General features: G+C 35.5%; 1 long non-coding RNA gene across 1 annotated transcript; it reads left to right on the forward strand.

The window, feature by feature from the left end:
* Positions 1 to 949: 949 nt before the first annotated feature.
* LOC141555874 (uncharacterized) lies at positions 950 to 16532 on the forward strand. Its single transcript, XR_012486374.1, has 3 exons — positions 950 to 1051; positions 1672 to 1814; positions 16222 to 16532. It is a non-coding gene; the product is annotated as an uncharacterized LOC141555874 (long non-coding RNA).
* Positions 16533 to 18718: the final 2186 nt, after the last annotated feature.

Below are 18718 nucleotides of genomic sequence, written 5' to 3' on the forward strand. Positions count from 1 at the left end.
TATACATATATATATATATGTGTATATATATATATATATATATATATATATATATATATATATATGAGTGTGTATGTATATAAACAAATATGTTTACCTGAAATTTAGAGTCTTGGGAGAGTTATTTAGAGAATGGAGTGGGGGAGGAGAGGGAGAAAGGGGAAGGGGGAGAGGAGGAAGAGTAGAGAGAAGAGGGAAGGGGAAGAAGGAGGGAAAGGGGAAAGGGAAGAAGAGGTGGAAGGGAAAGGAAAGGGAAAGGAGAAGAGAAGGGAAGGGAAAAGGGGAGGCATAAGGGGGAAGGGGAGGGAGAAGGGAAGAGGAGAGAGCTGAGAGAGGGGAAAGGGAAAGGATATGGGAAGGGAAGGAAAAAGGAAAGGGAGAAAGAATAGGAGAAGGGAGAAGAGAAGGGGAAAGGGATGGGAGAAAGGAGAAAGAGTGGGAGAAGGGAAAAGAGAAGGAATGGGAGAAAAATGGAAGAAGGAAGAAGGGAAGGGAGAAGGAAAGGCAGAAAGGATGGGAGAAAGGAAAATAGATGGAAGAAGAGAAAGGATAAAGGGAGAAGGGAGGAGGCACGGGAGAAGGAAAAGGAGAAGGGATGGAAGAAGAGAATCGAAAGAAGAAGGAAAGGGGGAAGGGAAAAGGGAAGGGAAAAAGGAAGGGACAGATCATACAGGCAGGATTTCCGAGGTAAAACTGAGCCCAGTTCTTGCTGACTTCAAGACTGGCTCTCTATTTATGTTACATCACGCCCACCTCCTCCCCTAAAAGAGGGAAATTCTTTATGAACTACGTGACTACACACACACACACACACACACACACACACACACACACACACACACACACACATATACACACACCCTCAAAGAAGAGAGAAAGCCAAGTCCTGGTTTCACTCCAAAGTGATTTCAGCTTGTCTTGGGTGTGTTCCTAGCGACTATTGTCTTCTACACAATAGTGTAACCTGAGAGAACAAATTTACTCGAGTGTCCCCAGCCCCTGCCTGTGGCCACCATTTCCTCTCCCCACAGAGGAAACCAAACACGTGGAGGTAAGCAGGAGCGACTGGCTGCCCCAGGAGACTGAAGGCAATTCATGCCATTTCTTTATTTCTCTTCGCTTCCACTGTCTGTGGCCCAGGAGACAAAAAGGGAAACATTCAGTGAACTGACTTTGGGCCCAAAGATGGGGGTGGGTGGGCAGCAGGTGGCAATATCCACAGAACAAAGTAGCAGGCTTTCCCCCCAGAAATCCTTCCAATCCAAATGCCCCATTTAATATCTTGGAGAGGGTGAGCAGCAAACCTCGTGCCCAAACACAGCTGCTGAATCACATAATGAAGAAAAGGTCAGGGGAAGGAGGAGGGGGATTTAAAACATGAAGGTGATGGGGCAGCTTTTATTAAAACCCAAATCTGAAATTATATTCAGCTAGCTGGAAGTTCAATTTAGCCATGAAGCAGGGAAAAGTGGCTCTGTGTATTGCATGGAATATTTTTCATTTGGGGACCAGTTTCCTCTCAGAGGCAGAGAGCATCAAGGCATTAATCCCAGGGGAGATTAAAACCCCATGAATGGCAGCTAAAGAATGGGGCCTGGAGAGCAATGGATTCTACTAATAGTTTCCACGTGGGTGTACACTCTAAATCCTGCCCTGGCTCTTCTCCTTAAGGTTAAGCTTTCAAGAGAGCAGACCACCAAAAGGGAGACCTCCAGCCAAACCCATCCACCTTGGCAGGACTAGCGGAAGGGAGGCAGAGTGGCTGAGCATTTATTCAGCGTGTAAGACATGCTCCAGTTGGGTCTGCCTTATTTGTAAGTATGTGTACTGTTCTTGTGCTTCTCCAGTGCCATATTGTGGTTTGGAAGAGACTCGACTCTCAAAGGCCAGCTAGGCCAGAGGAGCAGAACCTCGAGGGGAAACATTTTTATTCTTTGTGTCATGGACCCCTTTGGGAACATGGTGAAGTCTATGAATTCCTTTTCAGAAAAATATTCTAAAATAATTGAAGGAGATGCTAAATTTCACTTAGAGATTAGTAAAAATGAAAATATCATTTTTTTTCATTCAAGTTCATGGGTGTCTCTAAATTCTATCCATGGACTCCAGAATAATAATCTCTATTCAAAAAGTCCTGAATGTAAAGTCAGCCTAAATAAATTCAGGGAGAATTACTAAAGGTCTTCTCAAAAAAAAAATTAATTAGTTATAGAAGAGTTATTCTCCATGTTGGTAGAAAAAGACCAGAAAAAACACACTGACCCAACATCTTAAAGTATTTGTGGCCTGTTTGTCTTTCCCCATTCTCAATATTTCATCTCCCACCTCATTGCTTTGGCCCATGGTTAGAAAACTTTTGTTCCCCATTTTCATTTTTTGGCATCCCTGGCTCCCTGACATCTTATGTTCAGCTAAAGCATTATCTCCTACACGATGCCTTTACAAATCTTCCATACACCCTCCTTTTACTTTCCTATCCTGCTCTAAAAAACAAATTTTTTATCGCACAGATTTGGAAACTAGAAGCAATTTATCAAATTCTTCATTTAACAGATGAGGAGTTGAGGTCCAGGGGCTTGCCAAGTATGTGTTAAATGCAAGGCTGGATCTCTGTTCTTTCTGACTTCAAAGCTGGTTCTCTGTCCACATGTGCCTGTGGAGGCAGAAATAGCCATGGATGAAGAGTTAGTCTTGAAGCCAGACACACATTGACCATATGAAGCTTGGGCAAATCATTTTATTTCTTAACACTGAAGAGTAACCCTCTGAATTATTAAGTTCCAAAGAGGGAGTTTCCTCACTGAAGAGGTCCAGCAATTATTTCCTACTTTATATTTACTTGTCTGTGAACATGGTGGCCCTCTATTCCACCAAGACCCCTAGTATAACATCAATTCCTCAAAGAAAAAAAATTTTTACTTTTATCTTTATAATTAGTATTTACAAATTAAGACAGTTCTGAGATACCATTATATACTTCTCAGATTGGCTAAGATGATAGGAAAAGAAAATGAGGAATGTTGAAGGGGATGTGAGAAAACTGAGATATTAACACATTGTTGGTGGAATTGTGAACTGATTCAACCATTTTGGAGAGCAATTTGGAACTATGTCCAAAGGATTATCAAAATGTGAATACCCTTTGATCCAGCAGTGTTTCTACTGAGTTTATATCCCAAAGAAATCATAAAGGAGAGAAAGGGACCCAAATGTATAAAAATGTTTGTGGCAGCCCTTTTTGGAATGGCAAGAAACTGGAAACTGAATGGATGCCCATCAGTTGGCTGAATAAGTTATGGGATATGAATGTTATAGAATATTATTGTTCAGCAGGATGATTTCAGAGTGGCCTGGAGAGACTTACATGAACTGATGCTGAGTGAAGTGAGTAGAACCATGAGAATATTGTATACTACAATAAGAATATTAAATGATGATCAATTCTGAGAGTGATTAGTCTTGTGATGAAGAAAGACATCTACATCCAGAGAGAGAACTGTAGGGACTGAGTGTGGATCATAACATAATATTTTTACCTTTTTATTATTGTTTGCTTGCTTTTTGTTTTTTTCCTCATTTTTTCCCTTTTTGATCTGATTTTTCTTGTACACCATAATAATTGTGGAAATATGTATAAAATTATTGCACGTGTTTAACATATTGAATTATTTGCTGTCTTGGGGAGGTGATGGGGGAAGAGAAGGAAAAATTTTGGAATAAAAGATTTTGCAAACGCAAATGTTGAAAATTATCTATGCATATGCTTTGAAAATAAACAGCTTTAATAAAAAATAAATTTTAACAGGTTCCTTCTCTCTTTTTTTTTAAATTTAAAAAAAAATTTGTTTTATTTTGTTTTTTTATTAATTTTTATAATTATAACATTTTCTTTGACAGTACATATGCATAGGTAATTTTTTTTTTACAACATTATCCCTTGTACTCCCTTCTGTTCCAAGTTTTTCCCCTCCTTCCCTCCACCCCCTCCCCTAGATGGCAGGCATTCCCATACATATTAAATATCTTATAGTATATTCTAGGTACAATATATATGTGCAGAACTGAATTTTGTTGTTGTTGTTGCAAAGGAAGGATTGTATTCACAAGACAAAAATAATCTGGGAAGAGAAACAAAACAAAACAAACAAACAAAAAAAAAAAACAATGCTCACAGTTTACACTCATTTCCCAGTGTTCCTTTTCTGGATGTAGCTGATTCTGTCCATCATTGATCAATTGGAATTGGATTAGCTCTTCTCTACATTGAAGATATCCACTTCCATCAGAATACATCCTCATACAGTATCATTGTTGAAGTGTATAATGATCCCCTAGTTCTGCTCGTTTCACTCAGCATCAGTTGATGTAAGTCTCTCCAAGCCTCTCTGTATTCCTCCTGTTGCTCATTTCTTACAGAACAATAATATTCCATAACATTCATATACCATAATTTACCCAACCATTCTCCAATTGATGGGCATCCATTCATTTTCCAGTTTCTAGCCACTATAAAAGGGCTGCCACAAACATTTTGGCACATACAGGTCCCTTTCCCTTCTTTAGTATTTCCTTGGGATATAAGCCCAGTAGTAGCACTGCTGGGTCAAAGGGTATGCACATTTTGATAACTTTTTGGGCATAATTCCAGATTGCTCTCCAGAATGATTGGATTCTTTCACAACTCCACCAACAATGCATCAGGGTCCCAGTTTTCCCACAGCCCCTCCAAAATTCATTGTTATTTGTTCCTGTCATCTTAGCCAATCTGACAGGTGTGTAATGATATCTCAGAGTTGTCTTAATTTGCATTTCTCTGATCAATAGTGATTTGGAAAAAAAAATAAAAATTTTAAAATAAAAGTTGGAGAACCTGAATTTATCAAACAGTAGGTTACTATATTCATTGACTAATGTGTCTTATGTACCTAATCCCTTCCACTGATCAACCACTCTATTTCTTAGCCAGTACCAAGTAGTTTTGGTGATTATGACTTAGTTTTAGGACAGGTGTGGCTAAGCCACTTTCCTTCGTATTATTTTTATTACTTCAGATGAATTTTGTGATTTTTTTTCTAGCTCTATAAAATAATTTTTGATAGTTTGATGTGGCACTAAATAAGTAAATTAATTTATGTAGAATTGTCATTTTATTATATTAATTTTCCCTACCTATGAGCAATTGATGTTTTTCCAGTTATTTGGATTTGACTTTATTTGCATAATTGTGTTCATATAGTCCTTAGGTTTGTTTTGGCAAGTAGGCTCCACAAATATTTTATATTGTCTACAGCTATTTTAGATGGAATTTCTCTTTCTATTCTCTTGCTTCTAAACTTTGCTAGTAATATATAGAAATGCAGATGACTTCAGTGAGTTTATTTTATATTCTGCAATTTTACTAAAGTTGTCTATTATTTCAAATTGATTCTCTAGAATTCTCTATGCATACCATCATATCATCTGCAAAGAGTCATAGTTTTGTTTCCTCACTACCTATTCTAATTCTTTCAATTTTTTTCTTCTTTTATTGTTTAAGGCAACATTTCCAGTACCGAATTGAGTAATAGTGATGATAATGGGCATCCTTGCTTCATCCTTCATCTTACTGGGAATGAGTCCAGTTTATCCCCATTATCTAAAATGATTTTAGATAGATACTATTCATCATTTTAAGGAAAAAAAACATTTATTCCTTTGCTCTCTAATGTTTTTAATAGGAATGGGTGGTGTATTTTGTCAAAAGCTTTTTGTGCATCTATTGAGAAAATCATATTATTTCTGTTGGTTTTGCTACTGATATGGTCAATTATATTAATAATTTTCTTAGTATTGAACCAACCCTGCATTCCTGGTATAAATCCCATCTGAACATAGTGTCTTATCCTAGTGATAAATTGCCATAATATCTTTGCTAATATTTTATTTAAAAGTTTTACATCAATATTCATTTGGGAGATAGGTCTATATTTCTCTGTTATGGCTTTTCCTGGTTTAGGTATCAGTAAAAACCTATTGCCTATTTTTCAAATAGTTTATATAGCATTAGAATTAATTCTTTAAATGTTTGTTGGAATTCACTTGTAAATCCATTTGGTCCTGGAAATTTTTTCTTAGGGAATTCATTGGTTGTTCAATTTCTTTTTCTGAAATGGATTTATTTAAGTATTTTATTTCCTCTTCTTTTTTCTCAGTAGTATTTTGTTTTTTCAAATACATGGGAAGATAGTTTTCAACATTCATTTTTGTAAAACTTTGTGTTCCAAATTTTTCTCCTTCCCTGCCCCATTTTTCCCCTCCCTCAAGAGAGCAAGCAATCTGATAAAAGCTAAATATATGCAATTATTTTCAATATAGGTCCATATTTATCATATTGGGCAGGAAAAAAACAGACCAAAAAAGAAAACATGAGAAAGAAAAAAAAAAAAACAAAAAAAAGTAAAAATACTTTGCTTTGATCCACAGTCCCCCTGCTTCTCTCTCTCTGTGGATGTGATTGGCATTTTCCATCCCAAGTCTATTAGAATTACCTTGAAATGCTGCATAGTTGAGAAGAGAGAAGTCCATCACAGTTTTTCATCACATAACCTTGTTGTTACTGTGTACAATGTTCTTCAGGTTCTACTCATTTCACTCAACATTCATATGTTTCCTCTTCTTTTAATCTGGGCAGTTTATATTTTTGTAAATATTCATCTATTTCACTTAGATTGTCAGATTTACTAGCATACAGTTGGGTAAATGTCTCTCTAATTGTTGTTTTCATTTCCTCTTCATTGGTGATGAATCCATCATTTCCATTTTTGATGCTTTTAATTTGGTTTTCATTTTTTAAAACAAATTAACCAAGGGTTTATCTACTTTGTGGGTTGTTGTTTTTTTTTTTTTTTTCATAAAACTAGCTCTTAGTTTTATTTCTTAGTTTGAAGAGTTTTCTTTCTCTTAGTTTTATTATTTTCTCCTTTGAGTTTCAAAATTTCTTATTTGCTATTTAATTGGGAATATTTAATTTTTTTGCCAAGCGTTTTTAGTTGTAGACCAAATTCACTGATCTCCTACTTCTTTTTTATTCATGTAAGCATTTAGAAATATAAAATTTCCCCTAAGAACTGCTTTCACTGCATCTTGTAAATTTGGGAAGGTCATCTCATTATTGTCATTTGCTTTGATGAAATTATTATTTCTATGATTGTTCTTTGATCCACTCATTCTTTAGGATTAGATTATTTAATTTCCAACTTGTTTATCTTTCCATGGTTCTTTATTTCATGTAACTTTTATTGTATCGTGATGTGAAAAGAATGCATTTAATATGTGTGCCTTTCTGCACTTGATTGTAAGGTTTTTATGACCTAATAGATGGTCAATGTTTGTATAGGTACAATATACTACTGAAAGAAAAAAGATATATTCCTTTCTATTCCCATTCAGTTTTCTCCAGAGGACTATTATATATGTTTTCTAAAATTCTACAAGCCTCCTTCACTTCTTTATTGTTTATTTTATGGTTACATTTATCAAGTTCTGAGGAGAGGTTGAGGTTCCTTGTGAATATAATTTTTGCTGTCCATTTTTTCCTGTAACTAACAACTTCTCTAAGAAATGGATGCTATACCATTTGATGCATATAAGTTTGGTATTGTTATTACTTCATTGTCTATAGTACCTTTTAGCAAGGTGCAGTTACTTCTCTCTTTTAACCAGATCTATTTTTGCTTTTGCTTTGTCTTAAATCAGCATTGCTGTCTCTATTTATTTGTTTGTTTTACTTCAGCTGAAACATAATATATTCTGTTCCGGTCTTTTACCTTTACTCTGTGTGTTTATTTCTGTTTCAAAGGTGTTTTTTGTAAACAACATATTGTAGGATTCTGATTTTTAATCCACTCTGTTAACTGCTTCCATTTTATGGGAGAATTGATCCCATTCACATATGCAGACATTCCCAATATCTTATTTTCCCTTGTTTATACTTTTCTCTCTCTTTCCACCCATCCTTTCTTACCAGTATTTTACTTCTGACCACTGTCTCTCTCAATCTGACCTTCCCTCTTAAACCCCCTCACTTTTCTTTCCTGTTTCACTTTCTATTTCTGTCCTCCTTTCTATCTTCTCAAGCTTCCTGTGCTGGGGACCACAGGGAGGGGCACTGGCTTTGGTCTCAGATGCTGGGGGATTTCTCAGTATGCTGGGATAAGCAGACCCAGTTGCACATTTTGGTGCCTGATTTTGGGGGTTGGCAATTTGCTTTTTGTTCTGAGGCTGGAGGCTTCATGACTGGCTTGCTGTACCACTAACCTATTGCACCAAGACTGAAGAGTTTCAATTGCCGATCTGTATTGGGGCCTAGAACCTCCTGCTAAGACATCATCTGCATTGGGATGTACTCCCCTCTTATCAAAGTAAGACAGACCTTTCCTGAAGTCCTTCTAAGCTATCTTAAGATAGAAATGTGTTTTACTTTTTCTAGATTTTGTTGCTCCAGAACCGTTAGAGACTTGATTTAGCAAAGGGCAACTGGGAAGAATTAAGGCAACTTTTGGCTTCTCTCCACCATCTGGACTCTGCCTCAACTATATATATTTATAATGTTTTTTCCTCCTTATCAATGAATGGGAGAGGGAATGTTGGAGGAGAGAAATCAGAATATCCCCCTTCCAAATAAAAATGTGGCAATAAAAATTTCTGATAAAGTAATTAAATATTGAAAGAATAAAGGAAGGCAAGTAAATTACAAAAATACAACACTTCTCAGTTCATACACACCAAACAATTTCATAAGTAAATTTACTGTAGAAATATTAGCAGAAATACATAAAAAGTACACAAAATGCAATAATACTTGGAGACTTCAATACATAATTATTAGAATATAACAAATATAATTAAAACAAGTTAACAGCTTAAAAAAACAAAAAAAAAGTTTAAAAGATTCAAACTATTTGTTTCCTAAATTAGAAATAAGATGTATGAATACCTAATAGGGAGAAGCAAAAAGCATTCTTTTCAAATACATATATGCATACATACACACACAAATATACATATGCAAAACACAGTCATAGGTCACAAAGAATTCAAAATAAATTCAAGAATTTGCATGCTCGGAAATTTTGCATACCCTATTTCCAGCCTATAATATCATAACAGTAGATTTAAATAATAATTTGAGCTAAAAGACTAAAACTACAAGAAAGCTAAAAAAGAAATTTATTAAATCAATATTCAAATCTACTGTCAGTGATCAAAAACCAATACATAAAAGCATTTTGCAAATTTTAGCTCTATACAAATGTTAGTTATTATTGCTATAATACTATTATACTATAATACTATAATATATGATGATTTATACATTATATTATAATATATATAATACTATATAATATTATATATAGTCGTAGTAATAATCAATAATTGGATTTTGAAAGAAACTAGGCAAATAGTAACAATATTTAAAAGATGATGATAGCATGGTATCTTAAAATCTGTGAGATGCAGCTAAAGTTGTTCATAGAGGCAAATATATGGCACTGAGGGGGGAAAAAGATGAAAACTTGAATACATTTCTAAAGACTCTGGGGAAAAAAGATTGAAAAACCAAGCACAGAAATAAATAGTAATATGCTTTATGATTTGTAAAATGTTTTACAAATATTATCCCCTTTTATTCTCAGAATAACCTTGGGAAACAGGTGCAATTATTTTCCTCATTTTACAAATGAAAGAAACTGAAACACAATAGGTTGTTTATGAGGTGATATTTAAATTCAGGTGTTTCTGACTCTGAGCACACTGCTTTATCCATTGGGCCACTAAGGTACCTTAGAAACCAAAAATAAAAAATGAAAGAATACTTAAAATTATAAATAATATAAGGAGCTGCAAAGTTGTTTTTCCCAAAATTAAAAAAAATTAACAAATAATACAGAAAATGGAAATCAACAATTAGAAATTTAAAAAAAGATTATAATGAATATGAAAGAAATTAAGGATTTCATTAGGAGATATTGCATGCAACTATATAATAACAAATTAGAGAATGATGAGCATGCACAAAAATATTAATTACCCCAAATGACACAACTGAAAATGAGTAATTTAAATAAATCTACCTCTGAGGTGGAATTAAAACAAGTCTGTGCAGAAATTACAAAACTTCAAAAGGTGAATTATTTCAAACTTTCTAAGAACTGATGACTCATTATAAAGAATACTCATAAATAACTAGAAAAATGGAATAAATATCTAAAGCCTGACACTAGCTGTGTGACCCTAGGCAGGTCATTTAATCTTGCTGAAATGTACTTTACTTCCATCCTTTCCTTCCCCCTTCTTCCTTTCATCTACTCTTCCCTCCTTTTTCTCCCTTTTTTCTCTTCTTTTCTCCCTCTTTATTTTCCTTCTTTTCTTCTTTTTCTCCTTACCTTCCTTTTTATCTTCTTTTTTCTTTTCTTCTTCCCTTCTTTCCTTCATTCCTCCCTTTTACCTCGTCTTCCTTTCTTCCCTCCTTCTTTATCCACCCATTTATTTTTTTTCAATCTAGTATTTTCTCCCCCAAAATGAACAATACAATAAGGCCCTCATAACAGATATGTATAGTCTGGCAAACCAAATTCCAGCATTGGTCATGTTTTTAAAAATGTATATCTCATTTTGCCTTTTAAATCCATCATTTGTCTGGCAGAAGATGAGGTGCATGATTAATTTAGTTCTCTGGACTCCTGATTTATCACTGTTAATCAGAGTTCTCAAACCTTTCAAAGTTGTTTTTCTCTAGAATATTGCTTTCATGATAAAAATTGTTCTTCTTTCTAGTTGAGCTCAATTTCCTTTAAAATGGTCCATTTCATCACTTCTTATTGCATAAGAATTTATACTTTGTTTTTCTTATCTGTAAAATGGAGATCATAATTAACTGTGCAAACTTTCAGAGGATAATTGGGAGGCTCAAAGGTGATGATGTTTGCCAATTGGAAGATACTCTCTAAATGTTAGCTATAATGATTATAAAGGAGGTTCTTGTTCATGTGTCCTGGGAGACTCTTCCCAACTCTCAGATTCTGGAATTCTAAGGGTTTTCCTCCAGATCTTTGATTAACGGTGACAGGTAGATATTGAACACATATGGGACCCTTTTTGAAGATTCTTTTCCAGGTAACGAGTTAAAGCAAATAAGGGTTTCTGGAATGCAGCTAGCTGGTAGGCAAACCCAACCTACTCAACAGAAGCCATCAACCATAGGCAGTATTTTGATCGCCCACTACATGACAGAAACAGAATAGCCAGAGGGATACCCCAAAGCTGGGATATCACCTCACAGCTTCCTCCCCATTTGGAGGTTGCTAGCCTGGGATTCTAAGTTGCAGGGCTAGGGACTCCTCTGACCTGATTATCTTTTTCATTCTTGTTTAGAAAGCTTATTATAAAATAAGAACCCACACAACCAACCAATTAACCAATCATTGGGCTAAGAAGCAATGATTAAGAGACTACCCTGTACTAAGCACTACATTAAGTTTCAGGAATATAAAGATAAAAATTTAAGGGTCTTTGTCCTTGAGATATTTATTTTCATTTGGGGAAAACAACTTGTAAAGAAATAAATAAATTAAAAATATATTCAGTAAATGCAGAGTACAATGGGAGAGGTACTAGGAGCTGGGGGTGTTCAGGATAGGTCTCATTTAAGAGGTGACATGATAAGTTGTGAAGTGTGTTTATAAGTAAGAAAATTCTAAACTGTTTTGGTCACAAGTCTGCCAGAAATAATTAATTAAAGTATACTTATTCCAAGTATTTCTTCATAGACAAAGGGAGAAATACAGAAGAATGGAGTTTCCTTCTATCCCTGCAGTTTTTAGTTTTCAAAAAAAAAAAAAAAAAAAGGCATTTATTGAAAGAATAATATTGGATTTTATACCATTAGTATATTAATTTTTTTCTGCTTTCCTGTTGGAAAATTTTGTCTTCAAGATGATGGTCTTCTTCAGGAGTCCCCCTTTACTCTGAAGTAATGCAAGCTCAGAACATCAACAACAGGGCAGCACCCACTCACTGACCAGTGCCCACAGCTTACCAAGGTTCTGATTGCTCACGTGGCAATGTCTCATATCCGCTTTTGCAAATGCCCTGTGCAGTATTTGTCAAAGTTAATCTAGTGAAGGATGCACACAGCATGTATGGTCTGGGCCTCTGGGTGTTTCCACTGGTTGCCAACGCACCCATCGCCTTGACAGATAGGACCACAGAGCTTCCACCTCTTCCTCAAGTAGGAAGGAATGTTGCAAGCCACCACAAGTCCAGTAAGAAAAGCCTTCCCCATACCTTTGAGAAATCTCCCACCTAAGCCATTTTTTGAGTTTCAATTTACTGTATTCACAAAGACTAAGTTCCATATTCAAGACTAATTGAAAGTTCAAAGGTTAGGTAGAAGTTTCAGAACAATAAAATGTTAAAACGGTCTAGAGGATTATTTTCTTCAAGACATTCAAACCTTTTTTCAGCACTCCTTCCAAAAATTTCTTTCTGTCTGGTCTAAGGTGTACTGAAGAGATAGTTTTATTCTTTGAGTTAATCAGACTTCTTCCTCTTCTTAGTCTGGTTATTATCCTAATGACTTTAAGGAGGAGCACTTCCTGGGCTGACCAAGAGCCAGGGGCCTGGAGAACAGGGTGGGAAATGAATTAGACAAGAATTGTTATAAAAAGATTTCAGTGTCAGCTTTAATTTCAGAATTGATAAAAGCTAATAAGGTTTCTATTCAACTGGGAATCAGAACTTCAGAGTAAAGTACTATTTAAGTATTTTTTTGTAATAGATAGCTTAGAAAAGGTAAAAGAGCAGGGGTAGTTTTCACACTAAGTACCATAATGCATAATTGTGTGAACTGGGCAGTTATTATTTTCTAATGTTCATAATCCATCTCCCAATATTCTGTGCTATATCGTATGTTTCCCTCTCAATTAATCCATAGAGATTTAGCAAAAGGGATACATATCCCTTTTATATTCCTGAGAGAAATACTGGTTAGATTTCCCCTGAGTGGGTATCCTATGATGAATATCTGTTTCCAAGTAAAAAAAAGAAATTGGGGAACTGGCTAGTGATTGTTATATTGCTGGGAATAACTAATAATGATGAGAATTGGACACCTAGGTAAAAGGGCATGCTAAAAGAATGTATGAGTGAATGTGTAAGAAAGGTTGAGGCACCGAAATCGTATTTCACTTAATCATTTTGCCCAAAGCTGGCCTATGGCCAGAGCCACAACTAGGAAATTTGTAGAGATTTATTGAGAGCTTCAGAATGTGGAAAGTTCTTTCTAAATAGATCATAGGAAATTTAGTTCTGGAATGGACCTTAGAATCTTCTAGCCCATTTTCAAGTAATGAATTGAGTCCCAAAGAGACCAGAAAAGGTCTGAAGCAGGAATTAATTTAAGATTTTCTGATTTTAGGTCTAGTGCTCTACCCACTAAGTAGCACTATCTCCTTTTAGAATACCTTGCATTTTCAACTATTTAAACTATCTTCATTTTCTTCTTTAATTTAACAATTTCTCCAATCTGGAGTCTATTTGTAGTTAGTCCCTTCTTAAAAGTGACCCTTAAGATGTGTATGAACTAGCTCATGTTCCTTCAAAAGATTGATACTATTAATGGAATGAGAACCAGATCCCTCCTCCTTATTGGTAGAACCCTTCCCTCTGGAAATTATATTGTAATTATTTTATGTAAATAGAACTTAAGCCCCTTGAGGGTAGGTACTAAATAGTACCTAAATAGTGTCCTCAAAGCCGAATGTAGTGCTTGGTATACAGTAGGTGCTTAATAAATATTTGAAGAATGAATGGACTCTTCCTTGATGTACCTTTTATATTCAACTTCTCTAATCATTTATAAGGTAAGGGAGCCAAATTAAATCATTTCTATGGTCCCTTCCAGTGCCATGAATCTCACTTCTGAGTCCTATTTCAGTCTTAACTGATCTTGGACGACAAAGTAATTTCTTTTTTATTAGAATGACCAATGCTAGATCAAGGTTGTCTTTTGAAAATCAATGAATTTGATAAATGTGGAAATATGTTTAGAAGAATTGCACATGTTTAACCTATATTGGAGTATTTGTCTAGGGGTGGAGGGAAGGGAAGAGGGAGAGAGAAAAATTAAAATACCAAGTGTTGTAAGGGTGAATGTTGAAAATTATTTTGCATGTATTTTGAAAATTAAAAGGCTAATGTTATATATGTTTTTAAAAGAAAATCAAATCACAGAGCTTAAAGGTTGAAAGGGACCTTAACATTTAGCCCCAACCATACATTAGGTATTTATTAACTTCCTACTAAGTTCCAGGGGCAGTTAGGTGGCACATTGGTTAGAGTACCAGGCCATGAGTCAGGAAGATTCATATTCATGGGTTTAAATCTGGCCTAAGATAATCACTAGCTGATCCTAGTCACTAAGGCCTGTTGGTTTCAGTTTCCTCATTTGTAAAATGACGTGGAGAAGGAATTGGCAAACCTTTCCTTTACTTCTGCTAAGAAAAGCTCAAATGAAGTCATTAACAGTTAGACACAACTGAACAACAATAAACTCTATTCCAAACACTGAGCTAGACCTGGGATACAAACTTAAAAATGAAGCCAGCCCTGCTCTCAGGGAGATTACATTGTAATGGTAAAGACAGAGAGTAAAGGATATATTCAGAGATTTTATTCAGGCCAACTAAGCTTTCGTGCCTGTAGTATCTCAGAATAGAACAACTTGATGTTCTCAAGTCGACATTTAAAGGTTCAATATATCTTGTAGCCAAGTTCACCCAAATGCTGAGCAGGCTGTTGCAGTAAGATTGTTTTTATTCTCTGGGTGATGGGGAAGATTGGGAGAGGGGATGACCTCTTTTTCAAATATTTTCAAAGCTTGGCCATCAGCAATCCTCCCTTTTAGGATGACTGGATCATTTTATAGAATCATAGTTCTAGAGCTAGGAAAAAAAATCTTCAAACACATTGTTATTGTTGATGGTGGTGATGATGACATAATGATATATTAGAGGCTACATTTGAACCAAAATACTCCCTCCCTCCCCACTTCTCTCTCTCTCTCTCTCTCTCTCTCTCTCTCTCTCTCTCTCTCTCTCTCTCTCTTTGTTTCTCTCTCTGTCACTCTCTGTCTCTGTCTCTCTCTCTCTTTGTTTCTCTCTCTGTCACTCTCTGTCTCTGTCTCTCTCTGTCTCTCTCTCTCTCTCTCTCTCTCTCTCTCTCTCTCTCTCTCTCTCTCTCTCTCTCTGTTTCTCTCTCTGTCTCTGTCTCTCTGTCTCTCTCTGTCTCTCTCTCTCTCTCTCTGTCTCTCTCTCTTAATGTAACATGCTACTTCTGCTAATTCATGTTCACACCTAGGCAATGATTAGTTCAAGTGTTTAATGGATAGATGAAACCAAGTTGATGAATAAGGAATTTTTCTATGTCTCATCCCCATAGTTCTTATTATCTCTTCTTTGTTTCTTCTTGCCTATTCTCTTTTCTTATGGGAGAGAGCTAATGTCATCTCCTCAACTTAGAATCCTGCCCTGATCAAATTAGCCTTTAATTATAAAATGGACATTATTTCCCCTGTATCACTGATCTTTAGATTTTTTTATAAGAAAAAAAATTAAGACTCAAAGCACTATACAGATGTGAGTCATTATTTGGTCTGTTATTCTTTTCTCTCCTTATCTCCTGGGACAGTTAGAGTAGAGGGCCAAGGATAAAGGAAATATTTTGATTCTTTTTTTGTTCCTATCTCAAACTCAACTCCAGATCACACAACAAATCAGGAACAGGAAAGGTAAGAATATTTTATGTGTTTAAGGTCACATGTTTTACAAACTTATCATCCTAATAATCAGCTTCTAGATATTACAGGGGAATGTCCAAACCTTATTCTTAGGAGTACCAGGATTCTACTATGAATGATTCAATCACCATGTGGACTCCAGCATGTTTGCGGATATTGTTTCTATCTGCATATGTAGAAGGGTGTTCTGTTCATTGGCTGCTGAGCTAGAATTATGATTATTTATGAAAACAACACTGATCAGATAATATGATTTCTCTTTCCTGCCTGCTGGATTGAGTGAGGAAGACATGCTATGAATGGATGGGGAAAGACTTTAGGAACAGATTACATATAAGCTGTGAGTATAAAACTTTTTTATTTCTCTCTTTCTTCCCCCCCCCCAGGTAAATGATTACAGGAGTACCTGAATAACTTGTAAGTTTATAAAGATTGGAAGAACGAACCGCCAGAGGTTTCAGAGTTGGAGGCTATGCCAGATTTCACAGAAAGCTGATCTAAGAAGAAAAGTCCTAAATGATCTGTTTGACACAGCATAACAGGCAGTAGAGAGACAGCAACTCATCTAGTAGCTCTGCCATATTTGAAAATTCACTTGGACCAAATGTCAGGTGGTGACTGCTTGAAGGTTGAGCCTACTGACCCCAAGGATCAAGGTAGTATAGAGGAGAATGTACCTCCTAGGTCAGGGCAGGGGGAAGGGGCAGAAACACTTTGCAATTTCTGAGCTTGCTATATCTTCTCAATAAATATTCCTTTGTAAATGTTAATTGATATTAATTGGTTAAATGATATTTGGGATTATTATAATATAATAGAAATATGACAGTTACCTTTGGGGAGAACATGCAAGAATGGGAACTTGAGCTGTTGGCATTAGATAAAGTCAATCCAATCTCTCAGTGGATATTCCCAGAATTCTTAGGGGAAAATGTAGCTTTCCTCTGAGATAGCTGACTCATCCAAGAGGAAGATGGTATAAAGATCTCCAGAGCTTATAAACGCTATATAAACATTTTCATCTTATTTTCAATTTTATAATCATGAATGTGACAAACATAAAAAAATGAGCATTCCCCATTAGAAAAAAAAAGAACATGCTGATTTGGCTTAACTTGTGTGTCTGGGCACACAGTAGCTGGGTGGGGAGCCAAGGATTATTACTGGTGGGCAGTTTCAGTCTTTTGAAGTGGAAGATCAAAAAACACAATGTAGCCAAATGGGATGCAGCACATATCAGACAGATCAAGTCATCATGGCTACCTTGACTATCATCTCCCCTCAGACCCCAATGGGTCCAAAATTCTGAACCCAAGAGCCTTGGGAATAACAACACATATCCCAGTGCTCATAGCCATCATCCTGGGAAGTAGCCGCTATGGAGATGCACTCTTGCAACATGCTACTGAAAACTCACAGAAGAAAATTCTTATGTCACACTCAGATAGTTCAACATCAGAAATGGGGAAGATTAAATAATCCCTTTCACATTACAACTTCCCCATTGTGGTTTCAATAAAACACAGATTGGCACAAGCAATTAAATGGGGATTTGGGGAGAGTTTTGTGGAAACCATAAATGATATGTGAAGACTAATAGATGACACAGGAAAAGTTTGGAAATTCAGAAATGCAAATATATATATATATATATATATATATATATATATATATATATATGTACATATATATATATATATATATATATATATATATATATAGTTGTGTGATGTAAACATATTTTATCTTCTTAATACTACAAAAATTCAAACTTTTTTTTTTCTGGTACAGAGAGCCAAAAAATTTTATGTGGATTTTCCAGATCACTCCTGGTCCCCTCAATGTGGAAAGGATAACTATGTCAATGGGCATGACATTCAAAAAGAGGTGTCATTACCATCTGCTTTGCCGTTGCACACTAAGACCAATGGGACATTTCCATTTGTCTTATAAGCTGAAATCTGCCATATGTGTTATCTCTGTGAAAGGAGACAGTTTTAATTTTCAATTTGTATCTCTAGTGCTTAGTACAGAACTCTGGAAAAATGAGCACTTAATAACTGCTGTTCTTTTCATTCATTCAAAAAAGAACAGGAAAAGAGAAAGTCCAGATCTTCTCTATGTATAGGTTTTTGAGGGAAGGGGAGTTTTTTTCAAATTGGATATGGTTGGTCCCCAAATATCCTACATTTCTGTGACTCCTTCTGAAATTCTTTCTGCTCTCTTCTGGGTATTCTTAATGAATCATTGATTCTCTTTTCTTTCTTTTAAGTATCACTTACTACTCCCCTCTTACAAAAAATGGTCCTTTATAGGAATAAATAAACACCATGATGCAAGACAAATTCACCTTGCAGGTGTCTAAAAAATGCACATTTCATTCTGTCCCTCTTTGCCATGAGAAGAAGCTTCTAGACACTTAAACAAGTCCAACTCCCAGTATGTAATTTTGCAAGGCAGGAAAAAAAAGGGAAATACACCAACATCTAAGAAAAATAAGCAGATATTTACTTCCTAATAGTTAGGATATCCACCAAGAGGATAAAGAATGACCTTTTACCTCCAGAAACTATAATGTGAACTTGATCCCTAGACTCTAATGAGTTAGCCTGTCTCTGTTCAGTGTCCCATTAAATATATGGGGACAAACACACACACACATACAGATATGTGTGTGTATATATGGATATGTGAGTATCTGTATATAAAATATACATGTACATCTGACTCACTACTTACAGAATAGTGTAATATAGTAATCTTTCTTCTTTCCTTAAGTTCCCTGAATGAAAGGAAAGAATGAAGGAAAGTCTTTTTTTGTTTGTTTGTTTATTTGTTTTTTGCTGAGGCAATTGGGGTTAAGTGACTTGCCCAAGGTCATAC

This window comes from Sminthopsis crassicaudata, chromosome 1 (assembly GCF_048593235.1).
Source record: "Sminthopsis crassicaudata isolate SCR6 chromosome 1, ASM4859323v1, whole genome shotgun sequence".
Taxonomy (NCBI): domain Eukaryota; kingdom Metazoa; phylum Chordata; class Mammalia; order Dasyuromorphia; family Dasyuridae; genus Sminthopsis; species Sminthopsis crassicaudata.